The 18219-nt window shown below is 43.3% G+C and overlaps 1 long non-coding RNA gene and 1 other non-coding gene across 2 annotated transcripts; one reads left to right on the top strand and one right to left on the bottom strand.

Moving 5' to 3' along the window:
- Positions 1 to 5969: 5969 nt before the first annotated feature.
- Positions 5970 to 6032, bottom strand: LOC150014811 (small nucleolar RNA SNORD75). The gene has a single exon (XR_016510377.1). It is a non-coding gene; the product is annotated as a small nucleolar RNA SNORD75 (small nucleolar RNA).
- Positions 6033 to 14765: 8733 nt separating this feature from the next.
- On the top strand, positions 14766 to 17269 carry LOC150014810 (uncharacterized). The gene is made up of 2 exons (XR_016509946.1): positions 14766 to 14852; positions 16788 to 17269. It is a non-coding gene; the product is annotated as an uncharacterized LOC150014810 (long non-coding RNA).
- Positions 17270 to 18219: the final 950 nt, after the last annotated feature.

Here is an 18219-nt window from a genome sequence, read left to right as displayed (position 1 = left end):
TCTCTCCACAACCATAAGAAGGAATACAACTACCTCAAAACTAAAAACAATGAGAACTACCAGAAAATTGAACTGCATGGAACTCCAACAAACAAAGATATGAAGAAGTAATACTCATCCAGACAGGTAGGAGGGGCAAAGCTGGGGCAGAGAGGACAGGGTGAGGCAGCAGGGCCAGCAGCAAGGTAGTGGCTGTGGCTAGCTGGTGGAAAGCAGAGTCACACATTATAAAAGTTGGGAGGGACACCTGGGGAGCAATCCCAGCCCCAGACCAGACTGCAACAGCAGCTCAGGGTACCAGTGTGAAGGGAAAATCAAGCCTCATTGCTTCTGACTGTGAAAACCAGTGGGAGTAGAGGTGGAGGAAGAAACTGCCAGTCTTTCAGCAGAATCCGCTTGTTTAAAGAGTCCCCATGGTCCTAGAACATCTGCAGACCCACTCACCCTTGGAACCACAACCAAGGCAACAGCTGAAACAGGTGAAGACCTGTGAGAGCAGTCTCCAAGGTAGGAGGAGGGCATGACCCACTCTGGCCCACTAGATACAAGTGCTCAGCCCTGTCTCATTAAGCATTTCAGCATTTGGCAGAAGTTTCTGGAATCTGAGAGGAATGCGATCAAGTCAGAGAGATAAGGAAATGCCTTCTGAAGTCTCTGGGCTATCCCAGTGTTTTACTTGCTGGTATTTCCTGCTTACCTAGGTTGGGTTGTCTGAGCCACTGAGCCACTCCAGCCAGGGCTTCAGTTTATTCATAATGATGGCTGTGAATATGGGGAAAATATATTTTAAAAACATTTCTGTAATAGTGGGATAAGGGTGTTTGTAAAGTGATTCACAGAACATAAATTGGAAAAGGTTGAAAGCTATTACTTTAGAGATGGCATTTTCCCATGAAGTCTGCATTATTTTAACAGGCGGAAATGAAGGGAGGGAACATTGCCAGAACATTAATTAGCAAAAGCATGCTAGCAAGAAAAACCAAGGATGCTTAGCCAATGGGTCACTTCATCTGGAGAGTAGGTAATGTTGGATGTTGATTGCTTAGTCAAGAAGTTTGAACTTGGCAGAGACAGTAATGATTTCTAAGCAGGGGGTGAAAATAGAGTACATTGGGGAGATTAATTAGGTAAAATACACAAAATAAATGGAGTAATGAAATCAGGAGACTGCAGCAAGCCAAAGCCTATGTAATACAAGTCTTAATCAGGAAAGTACTTCATTATTGGAATAAGCTGTGTTACCTTCTACATGGTGGAAAATTGATTATCTGGGAGTGTGATCCTTGTCTATTCCCGAAGTCAAAGGGAAGAAGCATCAGGATAGTAAATTCCTGCTAAAACTCGAACTGATAAATAACAAAAATCCAACTATGTAACTGTCAAAGATCTAATTGGCTTTACTGAAGAATTTATGAATCAGGCAGCATCCCATCTAACAAGCAGAAAGGAACTCCACTGGGCTGCAGAAAAGGAAAGGTTTCTTAAAGGCAGAGAGGGAGCAGGAAGAAAAGGAAATTACTAGCAAAGAATGCATTATTTCAAGCAAGGTTGTCCTCCTAAGGGGTCTTTCAACGGATTGCCTCCTAGTGCTGACTAGGAAATTCCAGGTTGGCTGGTTAAAAGTCACATTTCTGGGGAAAATTGAAACTGTAATTAAGTTACATATTAAGTCTTGATTTGTTTCTGTGGGGCCTAACACAAGTGACTCCACTTTGAGCCTGTTGTCTCTCTCTCTCTCTCTCTCTCTCTCTCTCTTTTTACAAATATTTTATTTATTTATTTTTAGAGAGAGGGGAAGGGAGGGAGAGAGGGAGAGAAACATCAATGGGTGGTTGCTCCTCATGCACCCCCAACCAGGGGCCTGGCTCAAAACCCAGGCATGTGTCCCAACTGGAAATTGAACTGGGACCCCCTGGTTCGCAGGCCGGTGCTCAATCCACTGAGCCACACCAGCCCTGAATGTTGTCTCTTTTTAAACAAAACTGTTATCTGTCAGAGCATACCTAAGGAGCCAATTTAATTAGCATTATTCTAACAACAATAACTAAAGAAATTGAGATAGTATAAATTGCTATGGAAGGGAGGGAGCCAATGGGCAGGGCATCTCTGATAGGGGCTTTCCTTAAGCCAGAGTGAATTAGTCCTTAGAACCAATTCATTGCCTTTTCCCTAATTCCTTCCACATCAAAGCAAGGTTCTTAGTAACATTTTGCTTCCTTATATTCCTTAATGCCAGGAAGAGAGTGTTCTGGAGGGCAGGCAGGAGCATGTCCATCCTTGAAAAGCAATCTTTTCATGGTGAATGAATATATTGATTTTCTAATTTCTTTTTTAAATTTTTATTTGTATTTTTTATATTTTTATTGTATTTTTTCCACTACCGTTTAGTCCCCTTATACACCCTCCCTTACTTTTTATTTATTAATTTGAGAGAGAGAGGAAGGGGAGTGAGAAAAACATCAGTTTGTTGTTCTACTTATTTGTGCATTCATTGGTTGGTTCTTTTTTTTTTTTTTTTTTAGATTTTGTTCATTTATGTTTTTAGAGAGAGCGGAAGGGAGGGAGAAAGAGAGGGAGAGAAAGAAACATCCATGTATGAGAGACACATCGGTTGGTTGCCTCTTGCACACCCCCAGCCGGGGAACCTGGCCCACAGCCCAGGCATGTGCCCTGACTGGGAACCAAACCAGGGATCCCCTGGTTCGCAGGCCGGCATTCAATCCACCGAGCTAGACCAGCCAGAGCCATTGGTTGATTCGTATATGTTCCCTGACGAGGGATCGAACCTACAACCTTGGTATATCAGGATGATGCTCTAACTAACTGAGCTATTTGGCCAGGTCTAATTTCTATATGAGTCCTTTTTGAGTATATAAATGCTAGTGAACTCCCCTAAGTTAGAAATCCCCAACAAAAGTTAAGTTGAGGGTTACACCTTTGGTTGCTGTCAATAAGCCAGATCTTGCACAGGTATATATGGTGGAGGTGCCACACACACCCTAGGCTCGGTTGGAAGTTGCTCTGTCCAGCAGAGGCTTCGTGACCACGACAGAACAAACTTTTACCCAGGACACTTTATTATGTCTGGGGGAAAGAAGGTGACTGCCTCTCTAGTGGAGACCAGCAGCCAAACCTTCATCCCTCATGTCTTTTATTGAGGAGGATACATGCGAAAGATACAAGGCTAAAATTCATAAATTGTCTATTGTATTCAGTTGTTTGACAGTCACAGATAATATACACTAATTCAGGAATCACACTGACTGATTAGAGTCAAGGTCTGTAAAACATTTGGACCAGGTGCAGGATTCCATATACTCCCTGCTAAAGATAGCTTACACTACATTGCTGATAAGGAAAGCAAAGCAAGCTCTAAAACATAATGAGCATAATGAGCGCTCTTTGATCTAATTCCCATGGCAACCCTCTGAGTGGTTGTCAGTCATGTTCCACACACAGCCTTATGTTGAGACTTTGAAGCACGCGCGGCCAGAAAGCTGGCGGCTTGCCATGCTCAGGCCGGGTCTACAATTCCTTAAACCACGAGGAGCGGTTGCCCACAGGCATCCAGACTGTATCTGTGGCTGCTCAGAAAACTCTAAGAGTAGATCATATTTGAGGTGGTAGTGACCTAGATAATGGTGGAAGTAATAAGGTGTTGAGAAGTGGTCAGATTCAGGATACATTTTGAAGACAGAGCTGACAGGATGGATTAGATGAGGAATACGAGGTAAAGGAGAATAAAGGAAGACCCCTGAGATTTGACCTGAACAACTTGGCAAATGTTGGTGTCCTTTATTAAAATAGGGAACACTGGGAAAGCAGCACATGAGTGGTAAGAGAGAAAGAATTCTTTTTAAACAAATTGAATTGGAAATCCCTATCTGACATAAAAGAGGGGAGCCAAGCAGACTATTGGGTATATGAGTCTGGAGCCCAGCAGTGAGATCAGGGCTGTATAAGTGTTTAAGGTCCTGAAACTGGATGAGCTGACCCAGGGAGTAAGTGAGACATTAGGGAAATGAGAACCAAGGATTCTGTTCTCCCCTTCAACATTTAGAAGTCAGGAAAAGGACCCACAAAAGGAACAATCAAGACAATGAAAGAAAAATCAGGACAGTGTCAAATATCAGAAGCCAAATAAAGAAAGCTTTTCAAGGAGAGAATGAGCAACCAAGACAAATGCTGCTGAAAGTTCATGTAAGATGAGGACTGAGGCATAATGGCAGCTGTTAGCCATCTTGTCAACAGGGACTTCGGTGAAGTGGTATAGGCAAACACTAATTAGAGTGAATTGAACAATGAATTTGAGGTGAGGAAGCAGACAAAGTGCATATTGACAACCTTTTAGGAATCCTGCTATAGCAAAATGGGACAGTAGTTGGAGGAGTAATGAAGTCAAGGGTGGAATTTTTCTCCCTGAATTGGAATATACACTATTATTAGGTAAGACAGTGGTCCCCAGCATTTTTGGTACCAAGGACCAGTTTCATGGAAGGTGGAGGGGCTGGGTAGACAGACAGGAAGCAGAGCTCAGGCTGTGATGCAAGTGAAACTTCGCTTCGCTTACTGGTCTGCGGCTCACCTCCTGCTGTGTGGTCCAGTTCCTAACAGACCACAGACTAGTACCAGTCCGCAGCCTGTGGACTGGGGACCCCTGAGGTAGGATATAGTAAACCAAGGCAGGGAGGAGAAAGGAGACATGTCTCACCCACTAACTCAGTAGTCCTGAGCCTGGCCAGATAAAATTGCCAGGTATTCCAACATCATAAGAAGCACCGTGCTAGCACAGGAGGAGGGGAGCCCTTGAAATTCTATGTATCATTTCCACTATCTGGGAAAGAAAGCCTTTGAAAGTGTGTATTCACCCCAAGGCCTGGAAGGGGGAAGAAGAAGGAGTCCACAGTACTCAAAGAAAAAGCCCATAAACAACTTTGGTTAATTGCCTACCTTTGGTCACTATTTTATAATGGGTGGGGGTCCCTAGTACTTATAGAAAGAGCCCATAAATAACTTCGGGTAACTGCCCCAACTTTAATTAACTGCCTCCTATCAGGTATCTCTTTTGCAACCAGATGACCAAATGTGGTCTGATGCAAGATAAGACTTCAGGACTAACAGACCCCCACACATACCTACGTTTAGGTAGTCACAGCAGTCACATCAGGCTGGGGGAAGTTGGCACCACCTTTACCCACCAATCAATATGTAACTCCCTCTCTGCATCCCGCCAACTATGTAAGTCCTTAGGACAAAGGACCGATGCTCTTGTCACCCTTGCTCTTGCTGTCCTTGCTCTTGCAACCCTTACCTTGCCCTGCTCTGAACCTATGCTTTTCACTCTCACCTTGGCAAGGCCCATTCTCTTCCATGAGACTGTATCACTAATAAACCCGGTTGCACACTCATAGTCTTGCTGATCTGTAATTCTTTTTTTAAAAATAGATTTTATTTATTTATTTTTAGAGGGGGGAAGTGAGGGAGAAATAGAGGGAGAGAAACATCCATGTGTGGTTGCCCCTGATGTGCCCCCAACCAGGGACCTGGTCCACAATCCAGGCATGTGTCCTGACTGGGAATTGAACCTGCAACCCTTTGGTTCTCAGGTTGGCCCTCAATCCACTGACCCACACCAGCCAGGGCCCACACCTTTATCATAAATGTCTCCAAAATCTATACCCCAGGTATGCCATCCACAGATGAAAATGTGTATCCAACAGCCGAAAGTAAATAAATAAATAAATAATAATAAAACCAGTCCAGATATATCAAAGACTCAAGTACACCATTCCAACTTCCAGTTGGTACTTTTCAGTGCCTGTCTGCCTATGGCAAGAGTGTGATGCTTGCGCCTTAGGACCTGGGCAGCTGCTCTCATTCCTTTGGCGCAGAACTAGAAAACAGACACAAAGAATATCCAATGAAACATACTGTGAAGCCACATTAAACATTAATGTCATAAATATTTAAGCCTCAGAATAGAATTTTTTCAGAAATCCCTTCAGTCCACTACTCTTAAACTGTCACAGGCTTCAAAGACGTATACATTTCACTAAGATCAACAAATGCTGTTGAATCATTGAATGAGGATATACACAGGAGTGTACTACTCAAAAAGTTTGTAGTTATGGAGTGCCTTTCTTTTAAAGGGTATTTTATTGATTATGTTGTTACAGTAGTTCCAATTTTCTTTTTCCCCTTTGCTCCCCTCTGCCCAGTACCGCCCTTCCCTCCAGCAATCCCACCCCCCTTAATTCATGTCCATGGGTCATGCATAGAAGTTCTTCAGCCTCACCCTTTCCTGTATTATTTTTAACTTCCCCCTGTCTATTTTGTACCAACCAATTATGCTTCTTAATCCCTGCACCATTTCCCCATTTCTCCCCCTTCATCCTCCCAGCTGATAACCATCCAAATGATCCCCATACCTATGATTCTGTTTCTATTCTGGTTTGCTTAGTTGGATTTTGTTATTATTTTTTAGATTCAGTTGTGAGTTTGTTTTCATTTTAGTGTTCATAGTTTTGATCTTCTTTTTCTTAAATAAGTCCCTTTAACATTTCATATAATAATGGCTTGGTGAAAATGAACTCTTTTAGCTTTACCTTGTGTGGGAAGCACTTCATCTGCCCATCCATTCTAAATGATAACTTTGCTGGATAGCATAATCTTGGTTGTAGGTCCTTGCTTTTCATCACATTGAATACTTCTTGCCAGTCCCTTCTTGCTTGCAAAGTTTTTTTTGAGAAATCAGCTGACAGTCTTATAGGCACCCCTTTGTAGGTAACTTTCTGCTTTTCTCTTGCTGCTTTTAAGATTCTGTCTTTATTTTTAACCTTTGGCATTTTAATTATGATGTGTCTTGGTGTGGTCCTCTTTGGGTCTAGCTTGTTTGGGACTCTCTGTGCTTCCTGGACTTGGATGTCTATTTCCTTTGCCAAATGTTGGAAATTTTCCTCCATTATTTTTTCACATAAGTTTTCAATTTCTTGTTCTTCCTCTTCTCCTTCTGGCACCCCTATGATTCGGATGTTGGCATGTTTAAAGTTGTCCCAGAGGTTCCTAAGCCTCTCCTCATTTTTTAAAATTCTTGTTTCCTCATTCTTTACTGGTTGACTGCTTTTTTCTTCCTTATGTTCCAAATTATTGATCTGAACCCTGGTTTCCTTCCCTTCACCATTGGTTTTGTGTGGATTTTCCTTCGTTTCACTTAGCATAGCCTTCACTTCTTCCCTTATGCGTTTGCCATACTCAGGCATATCCATCAAGCCTGTGAGCATCTTTGTCACCAGTGTTTTGAATTCCGTGCCTGTTAGGTTGGCTACCTCCTCATCTGAGGTTGGCTATCTTCTCGTCGCTTAGTTCTCCCACTGGAACCTTGATTCGTTCCCCCTTTTGGGCCATACTTCTCAGTCTCCTCATCTTGACAGGCTCCTGTGTTTGTTTACTTCTGTGTCTTAGGTAGACCTGTTGCTCCTGTTACATTTAAGGGGCGGAACCTTAGGTATTCAACAGTACAGGGTGACTCGTTTCACCACGTTGTGGTGCTGTGTGTGGGGAAGGGGTCTGAGAGGGAACAATGACGCTTGCTCAGCACTCACCCCTTTTCCAGGCACTTCTCCCACTTTCGTATAGGACTGGCACCTCTCTAGCTGTTGCCCTGGCTGTGGTTCCCAGAGTGGTTGGGTCTGCAGACATTCTAGGACACGGGGGTCCTTTAAACAAGCGGACTCTGCTGAGAGTCTGGCAGTTTCTTCCTTCACCCCAATCCCCACTCGTTTGCACAGTCAGAAGCAATGAGGCTTGATTTTCCCCAGTGCTGGGACCATGAGCTGCATGGTCTGGTGAGGAGCTGGGAACGCTCCCCAGGTGTCCCTCCCAACTTTTAAAAATATGTAGCTGCGCTTTCCGCCAGCCTGCCACTGCCACTGCTGCTGCCACCAGTATACCGCGTCCTCTCTGCCCCTCCTACCTGTCTGGATGAGTAGTTCTTCTTTATATCTTTGTTTGTTGGACTTCCATGCAGTTTGATTTTCTGGAACTTCAGTTTATCTCTGGTTTTGAGGTACTTGTATTCCTTCTTAGTTGTGGAGGGAATTCCAGTGTGTCTGTCTAGGCCTCCATCTTGGAAAGAAGTTCCTGGAGTGCCTTTATTGTCAGGCTGGGGAACTGGGAATCCCACAGCCCTGAACCTCCAGGCTGGAGGCAGCCTGACTATACGGGTCATGAATCATCCAGGATAGTTGTTTAGATACAATTATGTTTAAATCCTTGCTGTGTCCGTTAGTAGCTGTGTGACCTTGGGCAAATTTCTTCATCTGTGAAATAGAAGTTTTAATACCTACCATGCTGATATTTTGGGGAATTTGTTAAAAATAAATAAAGGGAAGCCCTGACTGGTGTGGCTTAGTGGGTTGGGCGTTTTTCCACAAACAGAAAGGTTGCCAGTTCGATTCCCAGTGAGGGCACATGTCTGGGTTACGGGCTGAGGTTCCCAATTTGGGGTGTGCAAGAGGCAACTGATTGATGGTGTTTTGCTTGCACGTTGATGTTTCTCTCCTTCTCTTTCTCCCTCCCTTCCCCACTCTAAAAATAAATAAAAATTTTTAAACAAATAAATAAATAAATAAAGGAAACACGTAAAATGGAGCCAGGAAGCCCTGCAGGGGGAGCTCTTACACACTGCCACCCATACCCCAAACAGGAAGACACACCACAAAAAAAAAAAAAAAGAGAGATCTGAGAATACATTTACCCAAGGAGGTAAAAGACCTGTGCTTGGAAAACTATAGGACACTGTAGAAAGAAATTGAGGAAGATACAATAAGTGGAAGTATACACCATGTTCAAGATTGAGAAAATTAACATCATTAAAATGTCCATACTACCCAAAGCAATTTATAGGTTCAATGCAATTCCTTTTAAAATACCAATAGCAAATTTCAGAGATCTAGAACAAATGTATATGGAACCAAAAAAGACCCCAAATAGCCTCAGCGATTTTGAGAAAGAAGAGCAAAGTTAGAGGAATCACATCCGTTGTCGGCGGCGGCGGCGGCGGCAGCCGTCCGTCTCGAGAGACGATGGTGTAGCTTCTTAAGAGTCTATCTGCACCGCCGAGAATGGCTGTGCAGTCCGACTCGGGAGTGACACGGTATCTGTCTCCTCCCGTGTTGAATCGACATCTTGCGATGACACTGGAGTGTCCTCTCCAGTGAAGCTGAAGCTACAGAGCCTGGGCAGGGTGATATGGAGGGTCTGCTGTTGCCCATGCAGCAGACCCCCCCTCTCTTCGCAGCTGAAGGGTCCAAGGGAAAGACGGAGTCAATACAGCTTGGTTTCAGGTGCGCCGCAGGAGTTGCCGGTGTTGACTACAACGTCAAACCGCCTTAGGGACTCCGGCTCCGGATTTTCTGTCGGGGTTTACTCCCTTAGCCTTTCCCCTGAAGAGGTATGCCGCAAGGCAGCGGAGGTTTTTTGGAATCAGAGTTTTCCTTCTCTGATGTGCCCTGACTGGAAGATCAAACCAGCGACACTTAGCTCGCAGGCCGACGCTCAATCCACTGAGCCAAACCAGCCAGGGCGGAGGAGGAATCACAATACCTAATATAAAACTATACTATAAGGCCACTGTAATCAAAACAGCCTGGTACTGGCATAAGAACAAACACATATATCAATGGAACAGAACAGAGAGCCCAGAAATAAATCAACATCTCTACAGTCAATTAATATGTGACAAAGGAAGCAATAACATACAATGGAGTAAAGGCAGTCTCTTCAATATGTTGGGAGAACTGGACTAGTACTTACCAAAAAAATAAAGCTAGACTACCAACTTACACCATACACCAGAATAAACTAAAAATTAATAAAAGACTTAAATATAAGTTGCAATACCATAAAAATCCTAGAAGAAAATACAGGCAGTAAAATTTCAGATATATCACATAGGAATATCTTTGCTGATATAACTCCTAGGTCAAGGGAAACAAAGAAAAAACTAAAGAAATGGGACTATATCAAGTTAAAATTTTTCTGCACAGCTAAAAAAAAAAAAATAAAAAATAAAAAGGGAACCCACTGTATGGGAAAACATGTTTGCAAATGATACATCAGACAAAAGTTCAAGCTCCAAAATATATAAAGAACTCATATGACTCAACACCAGGAAGAAAAACAATCCAATTTAAAAAATGGGCAAAAGACCTGAATAGACACTTCTCCAAGGAGGACATACAGATGGTTCATTGACATATGAGAAATGCTCAGTGTCACTAGCCATCAGAGAGATGCAAATTAAAATCACAATGAAATATCACTTCACACCTGCCCAGATGGCTACTATTAGTAAATCAACAAAAAACAAGTGCTAGCTAGGATGTGGAGAAAAGAGAACCCTAGTGCACTGTTAGTGGGAATGCAGACTGGTGTAACCACTCTGGAAAACAGTATGGAGTTTCCTCAAAAAATTAAAAATGGAACTGCCTTTTGATCCAGCAATTCAAATTCTGGAAATATATCCTAAGAATCCTGAAACACCAATTCAGAAGAATGTATGCAGCCCTATGTTCATAGCAGCATTATTTACAATAGCCAAGATTTGGAAATAACCTAAGTGCCATCAGTAGATGAGTCAATAAAAAAGATGTGGTAAACCCTGGCTGGTATGGCTCAGTGGATTGAGTGCCAGCCTGTGAACCTGAGGGTCACTGGTTTGATTCCCCAGGTCAGGGTACATATCTGGGTTGTAGTCCAGGTCCCCAGCTGGGGGAGCGCGAGAGGCAACCAACAGAGGTTTCTCTCACATATTCATGTTTTTCTCCCTCTCTTTCTCCCTCCCTTACCCTCCCTCTAAAAATAAATTTTTAAAAATAAATTTTTAAAGATATTTTATTTATTATTTTTAGAGAGAAGGGAAGGGAGGGAAACAAAGAGGGAGAGAAACATGAGTGTGTGAGAGAAACATTGATTGGTTGCACTGGGGGCCTGGCCTGCAACCCGCAAATGAGCCCTGACTGGGAATTGAACCAGTGACCTTTCTGTTCGCAGGCTGGTGCTCAATCCACTGAGCCACACCAGCCAGGGCTAAATGAAATATATATTTTAAAAAACAGTGGTACATTTACACAATGGAATACTATGCAGCAGTAAAAAAAAAGAAAAAAGGAATTCTTATCCTTTGTGACAGCATGGATGGAACTGGAGACTATTATGCTAAGTGAAATAAGCCAGTCAATGGAAAACAAATACTATATGATCTCACTTATAAGTGGAATCTAATGAACAAAATAAACTAATGAGCAAAATAGAATCAGAGGCACAGAAACATGAAACAGACTGACAGCTGTAAGAGGGGAGGAAGGAGATGGGGACTTGTTGAAAGAAGGTGAGGGATTAGTCAAAGAACATATATCCATGACCCATGGGCATGGACAAAGGTGTGGAGGTTGTCTGTGGGAATTGGGGGACAGGCTGGCTAGAGGGAGGACAAAGTGGGAAATACTGGGACAACTGTAATAGCAACAAAATATTTAAAAGGAAAAAAAAAAGACACACCATAGCAGGGAGAGGGAAGAATTTCTTCTTTCCCAGCAAAACACCTCCATTTTTTTAAAATTTTTTTATTTTTTGGTTTTTCAATTACGGTTGTCCCATTTTTCCCCCATTGCTCCCCTCTACCCAGCCCACCCTAAAACATCTCCATTTTTGTCAGTCATCACCTCCATCTCTTTAGCTGGTTGCCTTTAGTTTTGGGATCTTGATTATAGCCCAGCCAAAAAGCAATTGCCACATTCAGCCAAAGAGAAGCCCATTACCACTCACAACCCTTTCAAAACACCCCCTCCCAACTCGCCTCCTTCCCTCTGAAAGCAAACCTCTCTCCATTGTTCTTGGGACTTGCCTATGGTTCCTGAAAAAATTCCTCTGCTATTTCAGAGTAAATACATTTTCCTGGAAAATAACTGGCTCTTTGTGTTTTTGAAGTTCAACAGATTACATGAAACAATGGATGTAAAGTGCCTGGTAGTACATAGTAGGAACTTTGTGAATGGTAGTGATTATTATTTGTATTCAGAATAAATTGCTGCAAGCTAGGCTGGGGGAGGAGAACTATCCTCTCCCTACCCAGTTAAGCTGCTGAAACTCTTCCCCAGACCTAAGAGAGACAGCCAGGCCTCTGAATGGAGGAGGATTCTGCAGAAGGGTTGCACTCTTTCTCTCTGTATCTCTGTCATACTTACACACATTTGCATAGCACTCTAGGTGTTGGTATAGAAACTAATTATATCAGGGCAGGAATCACAGTCACACAGATCAACGATGAAGTAAAGTGGTAGAAAGGAGGCTGCAGCCAAGTGAAGCCATTAGTCTGGTGCTAGAAAAGAGGGGAAGAGGATGGGGTAGTATGGGCAGGGCTGGCAAGGCAAGGCAAAACCACAGCAGGAAGCAGACAGATTAAGTCATATGGCAGTGCTGATTTCTCCTATGAATTTCACTTCCCAATTTTGCATCCTTCCATTGCACATCATCCACAGAGGCCACTCGGTGCTAAAAATGGGTAGAAGTGATTGATTTATTCACTCAATTGACAAACATTTAATGCTAACTACCATATGCCTGGCATTTTCTGGATGGATAAACAGTTGTTGGTCAGGGGGTTAAAGGCAGCTGGGAAGGGTGGCCTGAGCCCAGGAACTAACATGTCCCCAGCTGTGGCAGAATGAAGCAGGCAGGATGTTACATTTCAGGAACCATATGTGGTTTGATAAGAAGGGAGCATAGGGTTCCTGTGAGAAAAGTGGGAGACAAAACTGGAGAAGTAGGATGAGGCTGGTTTATAAAGAGCCTACTGTTACAGAAACAGGGGTGTCCAAAAAACCCCAGAGTTTGCGGCTGGGGGATGGGGAGAAGGAAGCAGCTTTTAGGATGCCTTCACTTGCCTGAGGCTGGTGGCTAGTGTCTTTGTTATGCAAAATGGCTTTAATGCATCCAAGGCCTCAGATAGATGAGAGGGGTTTTGGACCAGGGGATGGTATGGAAAAAGCACACAGAGCCTGTGTGAGGTTCTGTGAATGGTCAGAACTGGTTACCACACCCACTGCATCAGAGGACGTAGTCAGGGATTTAAAAATAAGCGGCAGACATTTTTAACCGGGCTGACCATGTGAATTTAACTGGGGACAGGCTTACCATGCAGATTTAACTGGGTCTGACGATGCAGTTTTAAGGAAGGGACGTACCTTGCTGCTTTGAAAAGGAACAGACTTACCATGTGGATTACAAAAGGACTAACTATGCAGTTTACAAGGAGGCTAAGAATCCATGAGGTTCTGTATTAAAAGCTGGTGGACACCATAACACAGACGAGGTCTCCCCAATCAGAATTGAATGATTGGCAACTACTGGTAAAGCTGAACTGTGTTTGGAAAGTAGGGAAACGGTTTCTCTAACTTTTCTAAAACTAGCCTGGTTTGGTAGGGGGGAGACAAGGATATGTGTTTGTGGTGTTTTAAAGAACATAAGACTTAACAGCAGAAATCCGCAAATAATTAGATCTGTATAAATGTTAAATAAACAACTCTTTCTTTTCACTAAACTCTGGTATTGAGAGTTATAATTCTGGCAGCGGGCAATCGGGCCCCTAACTAAAGAGCCTGTGGGTTCTGTTTCAATTGGAGCAGCCCAGGGGTTCTGTAACTACGATGCCACATTAAATGTCTACATAATTGACTAACCATTTGGGGGACAAAAATGTTAGACTCTTACCTTACACTAAACACAAAAGTACATTTCAGAAGGTCTAAAGGTTTGAATAATTGAACAAATACATAAAGAAGAAATAAGAAACTATTTGTATAATCTTGAAGTGGAGAAGGCCTTTCTTAACTTTCAAACCAAAATTAGAAACTATGAAGGAAGATGTTAACGATTTTCACCATCTAAAATTGACAGTTCTGCAAAAGTCAGCACAAGAAAGATTAAAAGACAAATGACAAAGTAGGAAAAGACTGCAATATTTAATGGTCAAAGGGTTCAAATCTTTGTAAAGAACTGCTATAAAATCAATAAGAAAAAGAAAAATATTTTGATTAAAAAATAGGCAAAGTTCTTAAGTAGTTCTCAAGAGAAGAAAGAAAAATGGCTGTGGAAACGTTATTCAAACTCATTCATAATGAAAGAAATACAAATCACTTTTCCCATTAGATGGATAAAAAAAAATATCAAGCCCCAGTGTTGGGGACAGTACGGAAAAAGGGATCCACTTATATACACTGTTGAAGGAAGTGCACATAGTATATAATCTTTATAGGGTAATTTGGTAATATATGTTACAATTTTAAATGTGTGTCCATTCTGATTCAGCAATTTTAAGGAATTTAGCCAAAGGAAATAATGAAAATGTAACAAGGGTAGTTACTGTGTTGTTTATAGGAGAGAAAAATTACCCCACATTATTGTGCATTAGTATAATAAGAACCTGTACAGTCACAAGGATAAAGTAGATCTGTAAGTGTGGTAGTGGGAAAATGTGCATGATATGTTGTTAAGTAGGAAAAAACAAAACCAAAAAAAGTTACGAAACGTAGGTTTGGCATTAGCTGTGCTCAGCTCATTCAGCTTCAAAGATCAAAGTTCTAGGGCTTCAGAAGCCAGGGTGCCAGTTCCTGCCCCTGGGTCAAGATTGTGCAACCTGAGGGAGGAGGCTAGCCAGGAGCCCGTGATAGGGGTGGGGATTTATGCTGCTACTTCTTTAGCCATTACAGAGACTAAAAGCTGATCCCTGCAATGGAGCCTGGGTGAGGGTTAAAGTCTTGTATAGATAATGGTGCCCTTCTCACTTCATTAGGGTAAGAAGGTGACTACTCTGAATCCTGCTAATGCTGGGCTTTGGGAATCTGATTCCCTTTTATTGGGGAATCTAGCAGATAAGCCTTTGCCATAAGGCTGCTCTTTCAGTCAGGGCACATATGGGAGGCAACCGATCCTTGTTTCTCTTGGACGTTGGTGTTTCTCTTCCTTTCTTCCCTCTCTTTCTCCCTTCATTCCCCTCTCTCTGAAAATAAATAAATGAAATCTTAAAAACAAATTCTCCAGTGAAAACCCCACACTAGCTTTTCCCCACCTAAGGTTCTAGGATCCCAATTCTTAAATGCTTAAAAAATGCCTCCCCCCTGGCTGGTTTGGCTCAGTGGATTGAGCGTCGGCCTGCGAGCTAAGTGTCGCTGGTTCGATCTTCCAGTCAGGGCACATCAGAGAAGGAAAACTCTGACTCCAAAAAACCTCCGCTGCCTTGCGGCATACCTCTTCAGGGGAAAGGCTAAGGGAGTAAACCCCGACAGAAAATCCAGAGCCGGAGTCCCTAAGGCGGTTTGACGTTGTAGTCAACACCGGCAACTCCTGCGGCGCACCTGAAGCCAAGCTGTATTGACTCCGTCTTTCCCTTGGACCCTTCAGCTGCGAAGAGAGGGGGGGTCTGCTGCATGGGCAACAGCAGACCCTCCATATCACCCTGCCCAGGCTCTGTAGCTTCAGCTTCACTGGAGAGGACACTCCAGTGTCATCGCAAGATGTCGATTCAACACGGGAGGAGACAGATACCGTGTCACTCCCGGGTTGGATTGCACAGCCATTCTCGGCGGTGCAGATAGACTCTTAAGAAGCTACACCATCGTCTCTCGAGACGGACGGCTGCCGACGACGACGAAAAAATGCCTGAAATTTTTGTTGTTGTTGTTTTTTAGAAAGGAGGAGGACAGACGTCACAGTGTGATCCTCAGGCCCAGATTAATGCCATATAATTAAGATTTCCTCCAGTTAGCAATTCTGGGCCATCATCCAGACCAGAGTAGCTGCTGTTTGGCTCAGTTTTAGTGGAGCTGATCCACAATTCTCTACTCCCAGGGAACCCAGAAAGTAATACTAAGGGAGGGCTGTTTTTAATTTATATCTAATCTTGCTAGCCTATGGTGGAAGTCAGCAGGAACCTCAGTTCTTGAAAGTGGAGAAATTGAGACATTAATTCAGCAAAGACCTGTTTAGTACTTTCTCTGCTCCTGATACAAATTAGGGATTTGCACGCCTATGGCCAAACCAATACCAGTGAACAGGTTGAGGGCAGGATCCCATCAGCTTTCTGGCTCTAAGTGGTTCCCCTTTGCATCCTTCTGACACTCAAAATACAATCACCAAATGTGTGCCCAGGCCCCTGAGACCGTTCAGGCATTTATTCCATATTTGCTGAGCACCAACTGCTTGCAGGCTGGAGATGCAGAGGTGAAGATGTCGCCTTGCCCTCAAGAAATGTTTAGTCCAAGGTAGTTGTTCTCAATCTGTTTTCTCTTCAATGCTTTGAGGTACTTACTACCACTATAACCTTTATCTATTAAGATCAGGGTTCTTCTAAGGGACAGAAAAAGAAATAATAAATATAGAATGATATAATAAGTGCTATCATTGATAGAAATAAGCACAGAGTATGTGGAAATACAGAGCACTGAAAATCAGATTGGGAATGGGGAGGTTGTCGGTGAGACAGGATAGTAAGAAGCTAAGAAAATTCCTATAGAAGTGGAATAGGGAAACTGAGACAGATAGTTGAATACAACAGGGAGCAATTTACAGCCAAGTGTACATTGTGACCAGGGCAGAAGGCCCCAAGTGCCTAGCAGGGGGCAAAACTGGGGAAACAATGACTTCACCCCCAGAGTAACCTCTTCTCTCCTGGCCTTTCCTCCCTGGAGATACTATTAGGAGATAACATTTAGGCCTCAACTGTATTTCAGCTCCAGGCCCAGAAAAGCAGCAAAACCAGGTGGCAATGCCAGAACCAATTGCAATGACTGAAGATCAATCAGTGGAGACCATGACCTTGAAAGAGCACACCTGAAGAACTGATGAATATTCTGAAACCCTCCCCTGAGTCCTCCCCTAAGATCCCTGCCTGCAAGAAAGAGAGAAAAGCCTCAAGACAAAGGACCCAAGGAGTGTGCTTCCTCTCTGGGGAGCAGTCAGCGTCATTCCTTTCCCTTCTTCTTTCCCCCCTTTCTATCCCACAGACACGTGTCTCCTAAACTCTTAAGGCAATGGGCAGCTGGCAGCTTGTCCCAGGCTTTTCTCCTAAACCCATCTCTAACGCCCCCATTTTCTCTGACTTCCCAGTGAGCTAAGACAGGCAGCTCAGCCTAGCCTCTCCTGTTGCTTCTTCTATCCTAAGCTCTTCCTTGTTTCACTGTCCCCAGCTTTAATAAATAGATTCTCATCGTCACCTGGACTTGTGTTGTGAAATCTTTCCTACATGAAGTTAAGAATCCACACACTACAGCAGTCCCTAGGCAGATCTGCTCAGGCCCAGGCCCCTTGTCTGGTAACAGGAAAAGTATTCCATAATGGTGACGCTTGAGCCCAGATTGTATTTATTTTCAGAGAGAGGGGAAGGAAGGGAGAAAGAGGAAGAGTTTCTCGTCCATGTGAGAGAGAAATATTGATGGATTGCCTCTCTCATGCCCCCCAACTGGGGACCTAACCAGCAACCCAGGCATGTGTCCTAACTGGGAATCAAATGGTAACCTTTCTATTTGCAGGCTAGCGTTCTACCCACTGAGCCACACCAGCCAGGACGGAGCCCAGTTCTAAGAGAAAAGCAGGAGTTAGGCAAAAAATAGTAAGCAAACAGGATGTGGGAGATCTGTAGCATCACGGTACACCCAGGGGTTGCATGCAGTGATTTATTGTTAGAGCAGCATAAGGTGTACGTGAGGGAAGAAAGACAAGGTGTCAGATCATGGAGGGCCTGTATGTCAAGACAAAAAAGATTATGATGAACACTATGCTAAGCTAAGTGATATGGGGGAGATATCAGCAAGGGATTTGGAAATCAAGTCACATGTAGAAATGAAGCTTCTTCAACAGTTGAAGAGGAGAAGACATAGGGGAGGAAAATCTGGTTTATAACATGTGCAGAGTTTTTAATTCTGTGTTACTTCAGAATTAGGAAGGGTCAGCTTGTATCCTGGCTTCGCAAACCATACATGATGAACAGGTTAGGGGCAGATTACCAGACCTCTACCAGCCTCTTTGGTCAGGTGCCCAAACTATTCAATCATATGGAATGGCCCTGGGAAAGGTGGAAGGAGAGAATGTAAAGAAGCCTCTAGTTGCAAAACTATTGGTTGCAGAGGGTCAAAGCAACATGACTAAGGACACCATAAAAGGAGG

The sequence above is a fragment of the Furipterus horrens genome, unplaced genomic scaffold (assembly GCF_987537825.1).
Source record: "Furipterus horrens unplaced genomic scaffold, mFurHor1.1.pri manual_scaffold_3, whole genome shotgun sequence".
NCBI lineage: Eukaryota > Metazoa > Chordata > Mammalia > Chiroptera > Furipteridae > Furipterus > Furipterus horrens.
Note: the sequence above shows the minus strand (reverse complement) of the source record. Positions and strands in the feature narration are given on the sequence as shown.